The sequence below is a fragment of the Culex pipiens genome, chromosome 3 (genome assembly GCF_016801865.2).
Source record: "Culex pipiens pallens isolate TS chromosome 3, TS_CPP_V2, whole genome shotgun sequence".
Lineage (NCBI taxonomy): Eukaryota > Metazoa > Arthropoda > Insecta > Diptera > Culicidae > Culex > Culex pipiens.
This window is the reverse complement of record NC_068939.1, coordinates 52,046,643-52,062,554: the sequence shown is the minus strand read 5'-3', so window position 1 is coordinate 52,062,554 and position 15,912 is coordinate 52,046,643. Positions and strand designations below refer to the sequence as shown.

The following is a 15,912-nucleotide window of genomic DNA, read 5'->3' as shown; positions in this document are numbered from 1 at the left end:
GGTGCATAATAAAACATACCTGGCAACAATGCCGGGCGATTCGAAGAAGAAGATCAACAAAAACAATACGCGCAGTTTGGGGGTTTGACAGCACGCATTTGCCGAAAGTGCGGCGCGTCGTTTTAATGCTGGTTCGCCGCGTGTCTTTTTCGGGAAAAAGCGCAATGTACAGAGGAAATTGGAGAAAAACTGGGAAAAATTTTAATTTTAAACTGCGAAAATAAAACTTGTCAGCTTTGTAATTAAATATCACAAAAAAAATAATTTCTGGAACCCATGGCCATAATTTGACTTAAAAAATTGATTAATCTGATATTTTTGTGTAATTTTCAAAAGGAATTTTTATTTTTATCAGAAAATAGGATATTTTTAATTAGATTGATATCCTTAAATTGTATACGTTTAATGGTATTATTGGCATTTTTTGCTCTCAAAACACATGTTTATCGAATTTTTGGGTTTTGTTAATTTTGAGTCTCTAAATGTTTTAATGAAAATTGCGAAGTAATTAAAATTGCAAAAGCTAAGTTTTTTATTCCTTCAATTTTCCTCACATTTTCCGACCACTCTACTCTTCTCCAAAAGAGCTCCGAGGGCCTGGCGCTCTCCCGCCATTCGTCGCCGGGACCGACCGAAAGTGAAAACTACGAGACTCGACACGACACCCACTCAGAGATTCGATTCGTCCTAGGCGCGCGTTCGGTCGTCGTCGTCGCCGATTCTCGCCAGACCCAGACCCAGACCCAGGGCCTCGGAACCACTTGCGAGTGAGTAACGTCCGTCAGAGTGCAGTGCGTAGGCGGTTAACGTAGACGTAGTGCCGTGTGCGCGCGCGACAGGCCACGTGCTACCACAACCCTCTCTGCTGCTGGCTGGAGGTGGCAGGTTGTTTTGCACACACACACACACACACACCTACTGGTGTGATTTGGTGTTCTTGTTCTTCTTGGAGTCTCTTTTGGTGTTGTTGCTGTTGTTGGCTGTGTTGGTGTTCTGAGGAAGCTTTTTTTTTTCCTTTAGTGTTTTATGGCTTTTGTTTAGTTTTCTTGCGTTTTTGTGAAGTTTCTATCATTGCTTGTGTAATCACTTTTGCTTGATGTCTGGAGTTTTGTCCTCATAGGATTTCCGAGGGTCACCTGCAGCTGCAAACCGTTCAAAAGTGTGACGTCGTAGAAGTTAGAAAAAAAAGTGTTCCAAAACATGCTGACAGCATCATCCTTCTACTTGCAGTTGTGTGTGCCTGCCTGTATATAACGGTGTTGCTGTGCTGTATGTGTGTTTATCTCCCACCCCCTCTCTGAATATCTGTGTGCAGCTGTATGTGTGACGAGCCAGCTGCATCGCGGGTTTGGTGGCCTGGCCATCATCAGATAAGCTGCAACTCCCCAGCCGGGAACGAGCTCTGATTTTGTGTTCTGTTCTGTTCACCTCACATCACATTATCGTGCAACACGACATCATCATCCAGTGTATAGTGTTCTAGACAACATCTAGTTATTTTTCTGCTGGAGATTCTCACTGCAGGACAAACCCCCCGCGTGATGATCTCCGCCGTCCTCATTTTTGTGCCATCCCTCTTTAGTCTATAGTGTTACGCGCTTGTTTGGAGAAAATCATTTCACACTTCAGTGGATAATACAATCGATATCCGAATTGCCAAACTGCAGAAGCTCAAAGTTGTCCGCAAACAAAAAAAAAAAAAGTTTCGCGAAAGTGTGTTCACGTCCAAAAGTGACAAATACAGAGTGTCTGTGCGGGATTGATTTGCCTCCCACAAAAAATAAAAATAAAGTTCAATTAAAGAGTAAAGTGCCCTGTTTGGAAATAGCATCACATGAGAGTGAAATGAAAACGGCCACGAAACCGTGGACTGGAATCTGCCGCCGGAAAATTCCTGCACGTTGAGAGCAGCCACCGCGCGCAGTCATAAAATTCTCAAAACTGACCACCCACCGTCAGGTTGGGCCAGGTGGACCTGATAAAAGGTAAGAAAGTTTTGCTGGACCGCCAAATTTTACCGCCACCAAATGTGCTAGAAGCAGGAACGAGTTATATAATTCAATTTCACCGCCAGAAATGGTTCTGCTGGAACATAAAAATAAATACACAGACCGACAAATTTGAGCGTGTTGAAGCCAACCAACAATAAATTCCAATCTAATTTTTTTTAAACTTCCAAATTTTAATGCAAATAGAAGTCTTATCAACTGAAAACAAATTGAAATGCTCTTTCCTGCATCCAAAATCATATTAAGCATATCTGGGATCGACCAAAAATATTTAGATTTTTTTGTGAAATTCCTCTGCACAGAAATGCAAAAGTTTTTTTTCGGTTGAAAGTTCGTACTTAGATATTTTGAAAACTTATGATTGCAATACAACTGGGCAGGTGTAAAAAGCCTTTTAAAATGTGAATACCTTGGTTAATTATACCGACTATAGCCAGAATCAAAGGACATAAACTTCAAAAAATATTTGCAAAGTTCCAACGGCCTTAAATGTTTTATGTTAAATTTGACTGAAAATTTCGATGACAATCAATCCAATTATGTTATTCTCGATTTCACTGAGATCTTTTCAAACACGCACGAAGCAAAATGATCATCGTTCGTTCAAACCGTACATCGTTTGTGCAAAACGAGAGCGAATTGAGAGAAAAATGTCCATTTCCGGTCTCTTTTCGCTCAATTCTCTCCCGTTAGCGTCGAATTCCTTCATTTTCTTGAAATTCGCGTTCCATTTCCTGCTCCCTGATTCCTGTTTGTGGCTTTTTACATGTATTGGAGTTCATCGCTCATGAAAAAGAGTTCATTGTAAGTGCTCGTTTGAAAACTTACCAATGAAATCGAGAATATGGTAAACAACTATGTTTGGTCGCAGAATTTAAAGATCGTTTTTGGAATTTTCGAACCGGTTTTCATGATAATATGTATTACGATTAAGAATGAATACATCTTTTATGTCAGAAAAATGTGAAATTTGGCTCTAAAATGTGTTAATTTACCACTTTTTCGCTGTAATGCCATTTTTTTTAATTTTTCAATCTTTATTTCACTTTGTTTACCCACAATTTTAATCTACAAAATGTGACAGGTCATTTTTCGACGTGTGACGTTACACTTGCAAGTGTAGTAGTGAAAAAGATGTTCCGCCGAATAATCAAGATGATGATTTTTTAGGTTCTTTTAACCGATCTTTCGTGCGCGAGAGAGGAGAGCCATGCTCCCTTCGGATTTTTTTCTCTTGATGAACGTCCAAAGATTTTCTTTTAATGATGATTATTCCATTGATTTTTTTTTACGTCGGGATTTGGTCATGCACACGGGATATGTCTTAAAAGTGTTAACCCCAAATATCAGCCGATTTGGTCCATCGAATCTCGACATATTGTTGCAACCGTAATCCGTAATCATGAAAAACGATCAGAAAAATTGACTGATAGCTTTACGTAGGGCAAAATTTCAAGCCTTAATCGTCTGTTATTCAGATTAATTAAGAAATATATTGAATTTTTGAGATTTTCTACATATATGTAAGTGAATTTGAATTTGATTTTGAAAAACGTATCATGGCATTTGAACACTTTGTTCGTGATTCCATTTTCATAAACGCTTGTTCACGATTTTGGGAACTCTTTTTTCTCCGTGTATTGGGATGTAACAAAATTTACTTTTTGGCGGGCATTCAGAGGCTGGTTAACGAGTGCTCTGCATTTTAATTTTAAATGAGATTTGACCCGTGAAAATATTTTTTTTTTCAAAAATGTAATTTTAAGAGGCATTTTGACCACTGAAGCATTTATTTGCAACATCACTGGCGTGTATGCCAGATCCTTGAAGTTTTAAGCATTCTGAAGCTGCTTGGGCCAAAATTCAAAGGTTTCTCGTAGCCCACGGGCTCATTTTGAATGATCAAGTAAAATGGCCATTTCCAGAGTTTTTTTTTTAACACTGGAACGCCCAACGCATGTCCAACTTACACGGACGCCCAAGCCTCCAAAAAAAGGTGGAACGGTAACTTCAACTCGCTGGTTCTCGGGCATAACTCAACCAATCGGGACGATTCTTGTTTCCAGTGATTTGTAAGAATGTCTAGATGATTCTAAAATTTTGCAGAACTTGATTTGAACAAAACTGTAATTTCTGCGAGCGAAAACATCGTTCCACCTTTTTAAAAAAGTTGGAACGATGTTTTTGATCGCAAAAATTAGAGATTTAATCAAATTAAGTTCTGCAAAGTTCTAGAATCATCTAAACATCCTAAAAAATCACTGGAAAGAAGAATCATCTTGATTGGTTGAGTTATGCCCGAGAACCAGCGAGTTGAAGCTACCGTTCCAACTTTTTTGAAGCCTTGGACGTTGGAATGTTAAAAAAAAGGTCCTATAGATAAGCTTTTGTGTTTCATATGTGTATACATCCAGTAATCAATTCTAAAAATCAGGAGGAAATCAATATTTTTCGCGAAAACTTAACACGTAGCCTTATGTATAGGACAAACTTCAAATGCGTTTTGGTCAGCTTTCTGTTTTTGCATATGGGACATTTATGCGAACATGGGCAGTATAGAACTTAACAAATTCTAGATTTGATCAATCTGGAAAGTTATTTTTGTAATTCTTAACAAGGTATAGTTTAAACTTTTTAGTTTTTTTGTTTGTATAAAAATAATGATTTATTCATACTTGATCCCAATGAAAAACGGAATCGACGTAACACCTTATAATGTGGCCCTCTTAAACCTTGCGGTTTCGTCAACGGATCCACAGGCGTGTATCGTTCTTTTTGCGACAAGACTCCGCCTCCCGGGTCTCCTAAGTGTGAAGGTATGGGCACGGGGAGAGGGCACCGAATACCTATATTTACACTTAGAATTTTTTGCGCCCCGCCCCGGGATTCGAACCGGCCACCCCTGGATTGTGAGTCCAGTGCGCGGTCCGATTGATCCACACAGGCAGACTTGATCCCAATTATTCGAACAAATATATTGATGAAAAATCTATCCGATTAAAAAGATTTTCGCAAAACGGCCTCAATTTTGAACTGTCAAAGTGGAACCAATTTACTGTTCGCCAAATGTAGAGAGTATTGTAATCACTAGCGTGCCCAGCTCTTTGAGGAAGGTGGGGCAATAATATAGACGTGGACACCCCCTGACAAAATTTAGAACATATTTCTGAGGATGGTGGGGCAGCTGCCCCATGTTGCCCTGAAGAAAGTTGAAGGCGAGATCTTCATTTTTTATAATTCTGAAAGGAAGATGTTTGTGGAGTCAATGTTTCCACCCAGAAGCTGTCTTAACTGTTTAATTCCGTTTGAAAACCTACTGCAGTACCATGGTTTAGTGAAAATCTTCTCTGTTTGTTGGATCAGCTTCGCTAGAATAAGCGATGTTTTTCGCTGGATCAGGAAGAGCTGACGGATTCCAAAATCAGCCTGGAAATTTATCTGTGGCATAGCACCCGTAAAAAAGAAAAACCTCTTGTAAACGATCAAAACTTGAAAACACACACATTTTTCCAGCAAAAAATGTTAAAAACTAGAATAAATAAAATACATACATTATATTACAGCTCATTTACCAGTAAGAAAAAAGAACAGTCCCCTACTTTGTACATGTAAACAAATTGGGGTCATTCAAAAATCACGTTACGCATCAACTCTACTCATCACCCAGGTTAGAATGTGATTAAAACGTTACTTAATCCACCCTTAGGTGGTTGACGCCTTCCTCACATTTAAAGGGTGCCATCCAAAATGCAAAAATTGCGTAAATAACACTTAAATGCTTATTTGCTTTGATAGGGTTGTCAGATCTCCAATGTTTTGGACGCGTTGAAAAGCACTTTTGAATACCTATCCAACGATAGGTCGCCTGAGAGATCCGGACAACGTTTTCATCAACATATCTGAGATCCGGCCTCCAAAAAGCGTATAAATAACACTTAAGTGCTTATAACTTTTGATAGATTTGTCAAATCTTCAATGTCTTGGGCACGTTGGAAAGGTCTTTTAAATTCCTTTCTGAAAATGTATAGCATTACGGGTTTTCTTACAAAAACCACTCTTTTTACAATCTTCCGGACTTTTGTTAAAATCGTTTTTTTAGCATAACTTTTGAAGTACTTAACTAAACTACATAATTTTTAATAGCAACTTATGGGACCCCAAGACGGATCGAATGACGCCAAAACGGACAAAATCTGTTCAGCCAATGTCGAGATAATTGAGTGACAATTTTTTGATCAACATCCCACCACACACACAGACATTTGCTCAGAATTTGATTTTGAGTCGATAGGTATACATGAAGGTGGGTCTAGGAGGTCTAATTGAGAAGTTCATTTTTCGAGTGATTTTATAGCCTTTCCTCAGTAACGTGAGGAAGACAAAAAAAGTGAATTTCGTCAATATTTTCATCAAAAGTTTTTGGCATTCCGTTCAAGCATTCCGTTCATTTGGGTGGCTAGCGTAGTAGTCTCTCACCCCAGTAAGGCCTGGGTTAAATCCCGAGAATTGTCTGATCACGCCTTCCGTCAGATGGGGAAGTTAATGTTGATCCCGGCCCAACTCTCAAAAGGTTGGGCACAATCCACAATCTCTTTGTTATTCATTTGAAAAAAAAGCCTTTAGAATCAAAACTTCTTCGCAGTTCAGTGTAATCTTTCCGTCCAAACTCGCGCCGGATGCCCGTATTTGGTTTTGCGAGAACTTTGTCCTGCCCTCCCTCCCCATTAGAGAGTTGTTGGAGAGGAGTCTGAAAACCAGAAACCACCGTCGCTGGCGCTGCCCGCCGCCGTGTGCGGGTTTAAAAAAGAACTCTTTGCAAATAAACATTGTCCGACCCCGGGCACAGACATTTGGTTAAGGGGTGATAGCTTATTATGGAATGAGGTTTGCAGAGATTTGATGAAAAGAGTGCAATGTTAGTAAATGGATGCTTTTTCATTGCATCGATAACATATTATTAATGAACTATTATGTTTTTTCCCTTTTGTAATGTTGTGAATTAATGCAAGCTTATCATTATTGCTTTCATGACCTCATTCATGCTTAAAAAAAAACAATTAAAATGTTAGACCATTGTACAGTTTATGTTTTGGATCAATAAGTGCAAAACAGTATGAACTATTTTGGAATTTCCCCTGCTTTAGTTTTCATCCCTGTTTGGTCCTTTAACATTGTTTTACGTTTAATTTACAACAATAGTTTATCAGACTTAAATCCCACGTTATGCTCTATATCCAAAAAGGCCCCACTTACCAAACTGAGTGTAAACAAAGTTCCAATTGAAACCAAAACAAATTATTTTCCGCCACATCCAGGATACGAAATTTTGCAGAGCCCATCGCACAGGTTGTACGAATCCCGCATCGCAAGGAAATCGTTTTTCCTCTACACTGCACAATAATAAACTGGAGAGGGCTCGCAGAATCCGGTGCCGGAAAATGGGAGAGCATGAGAGAGGGAGAGCGCGACCGAAAAGCCGTGGCGAGAGCGAAATTAATGGTTTCGGGGTTCTAAAAATAGCCAAGCCACCGGGCTTCGATTTATTTTTCGGGGAAATTTTCACGTTTCATTCCCTGCGTTTGGTATGTGTGTATGTTATGCCACATTTTCCACAATGTTTCGCCTGAGCTTGCGAGCATTTTGCTTGGAATGGTGAGGAAAAATACCGGACGAACAAATTGCTGGAACAAATTTTAAGACCATTTGTACTGTTGTCGTTGTAAAAGGATGGCTAGCAGGTTTAATGAAGATTGAGGAATGAACAATATTTTACTGTAATATGAGAATTATTAAAATATAAGTCAGGGATGCAAGTAAAATTATGAAATTCCTAAACATATCAATACATATATGCTTCCTGGAACATAACAAGAGAATGCGAATAAAAATTGACTGTAACAAACATTTATGTTGAAAGGTCATAATTGGACTAATACGATATACAGGCTCCTGGGAAATGTTGGCCTTTACCACTCATGTTACAGTGCACCATAGTTGCTGTGAAATTCCGCAGAATTTTGAAGTGCAAAATAAGCTTAAATGTTCCGAATGAAATGGCTATGTGGGGTTTCGTCCCTCAAATCAATTTTATTTTTAATCTATTCAATGTTTCATACGGACTTTTTTAATCATTCAAATCTGATTTACATATTTGTATAGAACGTGGATAATCGCAAACCCCCACGCCTCCGTAAAGTGTCCAATGGACACTGTCCATGTGTTTCATCTTTATATTCTACCAATATTTGACTAATTTTGATCAGCAGCAAATTCATCTCAACTAACTGGGCTCAAAAGGGTCTTGCCTTGTTTTTTTTTTCATCCAATCAAACTTTTTGATTGGGTAATTTTTTTTATAGAAAATGTGAAAGAACAGTTAAGGAGAAATTCGCACTTTTTCGTGTTTGACAGTTTGCCAAACTCGCAAACAAGTCAAAATGTATGCAGCTGACGTTTGTCGAACAAATCCAGGCAAACAAACAAAGCAGGCAAACTGCCAAACTGTCAAAAAGTGCGAGTTTTTAAAGAATTGTGTGATTTTTAAAGCTATTTCATATTGGAATTTTATAAATAATTTGAAAAAAAAAAACTAAAAACGAGGACATGCCCTTGAAAACCATAGATCTTGGCGGTCTCTATGTCAATCTTATACTTGAACCTAAACGTTCGAATGATTGAATGGCATTCAAACTTAAATCTAAGACTTTGGAGAAATTGCTTTTTAGTTTAAAATTGCGTTTATTTCTGCCAAAACTGTACTAATGCTGATATTTTATTTAGAGAAAAAATTCTGTTAACTCTTTTCTACATTCAGATTTGATCTATAAAGTATATGAACGCTGAAGTTGATTTGGGCTAGTGGATTTATTTTTTTCCAAAATTTCTAAGCTATTGAGTAGATTTTTGACAAGTTAAGCAATTTGAAATGCTCAACTTTGTATTTGGGTAATACTTTAATGTACGATCAGAACAATGAAAAATTTCTTCATTTTGTTTAAAAAATCATTTACTTTTGAAATATATATACAGCAATTCTCCACGAAAACAGCATGAAAAAAAAACAAAAGTGCTCGTGTTTTTGCGCGCGGCGCGTCGAAAAACGCGGATTTTATTTTCAAAAAATCATATCTCGGAATCCTGTTAATGAACTCCTCCCATTTTTTAGTATGTTATGATTTTTGAAACTTTTTATTATTTTTCTTTTAAAGGCCAACTTATCACCTTTCATTTGCATATAAGACAGCTGAAATCGGATGAAATGACGCGGAGATATGATTTTTTGAAAAAAGTGGTTTTTGCGAAAATTGATGAAAATGACCATTTTTCAGACCACCATAAGACGGCGTAGATCACCCTAATGGCCAAACAAAAAAATACGGGTCTAATTATTTCGGCCAGAGAACCCCCAGAAAAATTTTGAGCCCGATCCGAACACTTTTGTTTTTTTCCATGCTGTTTTCGTGGGGAATTGCTGTATAAAAAGTAGGAAACTAAAAATATGACCATAAAAACTATAAAGTTTTCAAACATTGACATCAATGCTATTGAAAGTCTTTTAATACATATTGATGTGAAAGTTGCTATAGACAACTCAATGAAATATGACGATTCAGCTCTGAAAATGGCAGGAAATAGCCCCTCATTAACATGCCGTTTTTATCTCTAAAGTTCTTGAGAAAGTACTCCAAGGGACAATGTTTGAATTATATTTTTATTAGAATTGAAATATTTGAAATTGTGTTTTCAATTCTCAAAAACAAATTCAACTCTACAATTATCTTAATCGGTGTTATGAGTCGTATCGAAAACTTTTCAAACGATCAAAAGATATTGAAGATCTGACAGCACCATCAGAAGTTATGAGCAGTATTTTTTTAAAACTTTGCTGAAGCTGGAACTCTGGCATTTCAATGAAAATGATGTCCGGATAAATTTGAATAAAATTACTATAGAAATTTGAGGAAGGTACAACTCAAATTAAGGTGGATTAAGTAACGCGTTTCACTATAAATTTTTATGAGTTTTCTTCGGTATTGTTATCATCCCAACGGGCGTTAAATACCAAATGTTGTGAATAATTTTGACGATAGAGGATAGAAAACGCATTTGAAAACAATTATTGATACATTACAGGAAATAACTTTTTTTCTACACAGGAAAAAAAAATCCTGGTAATATTACATCTGGGAAGGGGTAAATCTTTTATGTCAGAAAAAATGTGTAATTTTACCACTATTCTGAAAATTATTTTTTGTGTACCTTCACTAAGAATCAGTCATGTAAATCTTTAAAGAGTTTTTCAATGAACAGATACTGGAATTTGGCCACACTATCTAAAATTACGATCACATTAGTGAAACTGAGGAAATATGGAGAAAAAAGTTAGAAAAGTTTCAATTGTTTTGTTTCAAGCTATCAGGGCTTGATTGGAATTCATCAAAATTTCAGAATTCATATTTTTTGTGCATCATCGGATTAATATTGACTGACCGTTCCGAAGAAGCAAGCTTCATAGTGTTCAACATGACGTTATTTACTCTCCAATTGTTTGCTCCAACCAATCAGCTCACATTTTCCAAATGGTTTAAAAACTAGTTTTTTTTAATTGTTTAAATAAAATCTTACAATAATTCCTGCAAATCCTGTCAGTCAAAACACCGATCTCTGAATGAATATATTCTACGCAGTACCAAACAATTCAATCAGAAACACCCTTGTCCGCTCCGACCGACAAGTGAACGCTGGGAGGGGAGCTGGCTTCAACTCAACAAGTTGAACGATTTTTCATCGATACTGTCCGTCGATAACGAGAAAATTGACACTAGCCGCTAGTATCATTTATTTATGATTATTCACTTTCATTCGCTTCGAGCTAACGGTCTCTGCCCCTGTCAGTCTAGCACGGCATCCTCGCGGTGAATCCTCGATCCTATATAGCAATAGCTAGCTACAAATCGCATTTAAGCTCTTCGTTCGATGCTCCACGACGCAATTCGATTTTCCACGGTTGTCGGTTGCCCGGGGGATAAAGCATTGTGGTTGTTTTTGTTGGTTTGGAAAATCATTTAAAATTAATTTTATTTTATTTTTTCTAACACACTTTTTTTTGCAATTATTTCATCTATTGTTAGTACTTATTTTTGAAGAATTTATATAAAAAAGTGTTTTTTTAATGTTATTGAGAATATGCAAATTGCCATTAAAAAGAGCGAATGAAAATAAACTGTAACAATATCTCTGCAAGTAATCGATCTTTTGTGAACCAATGTTCCCACTACAGAAGACACGTTGTCAGTAGTGGCAAAGCGTAGAATTGACTCCGCTTGGGAGCGATAAATTTTCAGCATCCCAGCTCGTTTCTACAAAGACGACAACACGGCCAACAAACAACTGGAGGAAAATGCGTGCTAATCCTGCTCAGCAATGGCAACTATGCACAACAGCATAAACATCAAGAAGGGGGAAAGCTCCTATTTGCGGAAGCTAAACTTTTCTATTTATTGAGCTGAACTCTGACTAGAAATTCAACTTTAAAAATTCCCTTCTTCCTCCGCACCAAAGTTTCGTCAATTGCGCTGTCTTCTTCAGAACTGTCACCATTTGTACGTGGGGTCGCAGTAATTGCAGTTTATTTTGCTAGAATCGCGTGAAAGGTGAGTTTCGCTGGAAAATTGCGTTTTATGTATACCAGCAATGCTAGGGAGGGGGAGGGCGTTAAACCTTTCCACGACGCTCTCTGTTTTCTTTATGGTAGACAAATTTCACGTTCAGCGTTCACGGCTCGCATAATATAAATTAATTAGAACAGATGAGCGCGATACAACTAATTAATCGACAGGTTGAAGCAGCTTCCCCCCTCTCACCTTTTGACTTGAGACAAGAGGCGAAAGGTTGGGGATTTATTTAGCATTTTTTGAAGTAAATGTAAACAAGGACTCAATCGCAAAAAAAAGTTTTGTTAAGTTGATTATTCGGTGCATTATTCAATCGGAAAGGTTTCCTGTCATATGTAGAAATTCTAGTAAAAAATGTTCTCTCTCAGCAAAATAAGGCATTTCAAGCCTATTTTATCGGGTGCAATTTGGCTGATTTATAATTGTAGGATGTCGTTGATCTTTCCACAGCTATGAAACACAAATAATAAGTTTTGGCGATTGCAGCCGTAGTATTACGGAAAATTAGCATTTTTTTCTTTAAAAAAAGCTTTAATCATAAATCAATGCATCAATCAAAAGAGCTTGAGAAAAGCATTCAAATGAAGAATAAAGTGAATAATTTTGTTCAATTAAATTCATTCTAATATGATTTTTGATGTTTTTTACTGTGATGTTAGTTTTCAAAAGATTGAACTTCTTATTGAATTAATCAATTATTGAAAAAAAAAGTTTGTAGCTGAAATATGAGCAATTCTCACTGAAACCGTCCCACTAGATGCACATGTTCTCAAATCGTTACGGCAATGTTCTCATTCGATTCAGCGCACCAAAAAACCATTAAAACAACCTTCGAACCAATGAAAATGTCAGCCGCTAGCCACCTGTAAATAAAAACTTGTATTGAACTATGGATTTTTTCGAAAAAATGCTCTAATTTGGAGAAATGATATCTCCCAAAATACATTACCAAACATCAAAAAGTTATATATCGTTGGAAAGGTAATCGCGAGGGCTTTCTATCGCACTTTGAAAATCATTTCAAAAATTATTTTTTCAATGGTAATGTTAAGGGTTTTTGAGAAACTTACTCTTAATTTTGAATTTTGCCCATGTTCGCAACCACTAATCATTACGCAACCATTTTCATTCGAAAGATTGGAAGATTTTGCATAAAATCAACTTGAGAAAAGTAGTGTAATGAAATAGTTTTCGTATAGTTATTAACGGATGAAAGAAATTGGTAAAATTTCAGTTAAAAATAACCAAAGCTCAAACTTCAGAAATGAGCCTAATTTACAGTCAAAACAAAGTAGGTTTGTATTTGAGCCGAATGTACAGTCATCTGAGGCAAATCTGGACATATAGGATGAATAGGGACAGCTATTTCAACTACGCTTTCACTCATCAGATCATATTTTTAAATTGTTTATGTAAAAACATACATAAACAAACAAGCTTCTAAATTGTATGCTTTTAAGTACTCTGAAAACTATTGTCCTTACTTAGACTGTAGTCTCGATTTGCAAATTTCAGTGAAGTAATATTTTATGTACAGAATTTGTTTTGGGAAGGTCTGCTTTATTTGTATAACCTCAATCGTACACAAAAAAGTGCAAAGTTGAAATCAATATTTTTTGATCAAGTTTAAATTTTGTGCGCAACATTAATACATAGAAAAAAGTTTTAACTGAAAACAGACTACACCTATTAATTTTACGTCTAGTTATCTTTCTAGTGAGTTCTGACTCGACATTGTACGGCTTGCGGTTTTAGGGATATCGCAATTTGTCAATGAAAGTTTTTAACATTTTTTGCAAAAAGCGTAACTTTGGGGTGGTGTCAAATAAATGGGTGTAGTCCGATTTAGAAGAAAATCGAGTTTTTTGCTTGTTTTTATGGTATCAACAGCCCCACAAAATTTTAACTTGATCAAAAAATATTGATTTCAACTTTGCACTTTTTTGTGCACGATTGAGGTTATACAAATAAAGCAGACCTTCCCAAAACAAATTCTGTACATAAAATATTACTTCACTGAAATATGGCGAATCGAGACTCAGTCTAAGTAAGGACGTTAGTTTTCAGAGTACTTAAAAGCATTACATTTAGAAACTTGCTTGTTTATGTATGTTTTTACATAAACAAATTAAAAATATGATCTGATGAGTGAAAGCATAGTTGAAATAGCTGTCCCTATTCATCCTATATGTCCAGATTTGCCTCAGATGACTGTACATTCGGCTCAAATACAATCCTGCTTTGTTTTGACTGTAAATTAGGCTCATTTCTGAAGTCTGAGCTTTGGTTATTTTTAACTGAAATTTTACCAATTTCTTTCATCCGTTAATAACTATACGAAAACTATTTCATTACACTACTTTTCTCAAGTTGATTTTATGCAAAATCTTCCAATCTTTCGAATGAAAATGGTTGCGTAATGATTAGTGGTTGCGAACATGGGCAAAATTCAAAATTAAGAGTAAGTTTCTCAAAAACCCTTAACATTACCATTGAAAAAATAATTTTTGAAATGATTTTCAAAGTGCGATAGAAAGCCCTCGCGATTACCTTTCCAACGATATATAACTTTTTGATGTTTGGTAATGTATTTTGGGAGATATCATTTCTCCAAATTAGAGCATTTTTTCGAAAAAATCCATAGTTCAATACAAGTTTTTATTTACAGGTGGCTAGCGGCTGACATTTTCATTGGTTCGAAGGTTGTTTTAATGGTTTTTTGGTGCGCTGAATCGAATGAAAACATTGCCGTAACGATTTGAGAACATGTGCATCTAGTGGGACGGTTTCAGCGAGAATTGCTCATTTCCTATATTTTTTTTTTGTCGATGAGAAATACGTTAGTTCTAAACTTTGAGTAAGCCAACTATCAAGCGTCCAATTTAACATAACAGTCCGTTTGACACCAACTTTCCAAATCATCATGCTGGAAATTATTAAAATTAACATCCTATCACGAGATATCGGAAAATGGATCTCGGATTTGTGATCAAGTACCAAAATTACCTCTTAGAGCAATGTTTCACCCAATTCAACGAGGGGTCGGTAAACTGTTCTGTGAATTGGCAGAGAGTGACCCATTATTTGAATATCTAAGCCATTGAATTTTTATCAAAAATGTATCATATTTGTAAGTAAATTGTTCAGTTTTTGGAACATTTAGTTTCTTGGATTAAGGTTATGGATTATATTAGAGATTTGCAAGATTTTGAACAATTTGCCTGGTTTTTTTTTATAATCTGCATTGAATTTTGAAGTTGCTTTTTCTTGCTTATGCTTATATTAATAAATCTAAAACGTCAATCATAACAGGTTTTTCAAAAAAGATTTTACCTCTCGGGATGATCCTTCACCCTTCAAGGTCATCCTTAGTATTCCACGCTGAAAACAATTTCCTAAATGTCAAGGGGTTGCTATAGTTCAGAATTGAGCCGGATAAGTCTTCTATAGAGTCCGATATGTTGGACGCTGCTCTGTGTCTGTTTTTCGTATGGTTTGATTCACGCTTGAAACCGCAGGGCACTTGACGAATTTTGCAGAACCCATTAATTTAATTGATTCGATTAATCAATTGACATTTGATTGTTTCGTTGCTCACATACCGATAATGCTGGGTTAATGCAGGAAGGACACTTTATACCAGATACGTGAAATTTTAGCTTTTTTATAAGGCTAAATAATTATTCTAGTGAGTTTAACCATACAACAAACTCGTACAACGCGAAGTGAAACGCGCGAAAAATTCTCGGAACTATTAAGCCTGTCGAAAATGGAAAACAATTTATCCTCATAGGAACCACCAACAACCAAAAGAAAAAAATATGTTTTTTGTCACACTGCATACAGAATTTAAGTGGCTGCTGGTTTGCTGGTCCTCCTCCCTGGTGTGGTCCCGAAACGAGACCGGAATTCAAAATTGAGGCTTAGAAAATGAAGGACCATTAGCCCTCAGCTTGGATAAATATTAGAAATGTGGCAAAAGATCAATATTTGCTCAGAGCCGGTGGTGAGGGAAGCTAAACATTTTTCATTTCTAGCATTTAACACCATCATTATTTGACTTGGCAATGTTTTCAATCAACCTCTTGATTATTAAAATGAGGATTTAGAGTTGTAGAGTTTATAAAACACTTAATACAAAAAGATTATCAGAGGAAAACTTTTTCCTGCTTTTGAGACAATTTTTTCCGGTCCCATTTTCAAAAAGAAAAGTTTATTTATGTGCGGTG

At 36.4% G+C, this 15,912-nt stretch overlaps 1 protein-coding gene across 4 annotated transcripts in view; it reads left to right on the top strand.

The window, feature by feature from the left end:
* Nucleotides 1-780: 780 nt before the first annotated feature.
* LOC120412906 (uncharacterized) overlaps nt 781-15,912 on the top strand; it is a 70,065-nt gene continuing 54,933 nt past the window's right edge. Inside the window, exons 1-2 of one of the 4 annotated variants that reach the window (XM_039573538.2) lie at nt 781-885; nt 1,583-1,985. The gene's annotated coding sequence lies outside the window, so the exon portion shown is untranslated. Of the gene's footprint in view, nt 886-981; nt 1,986-15,912 lie in introns of those variants that run through there. The other 3 variants (XM_039573540.2, XM_039573539.2, XM_039573541.2) reach the window with 3 other exon arrangements.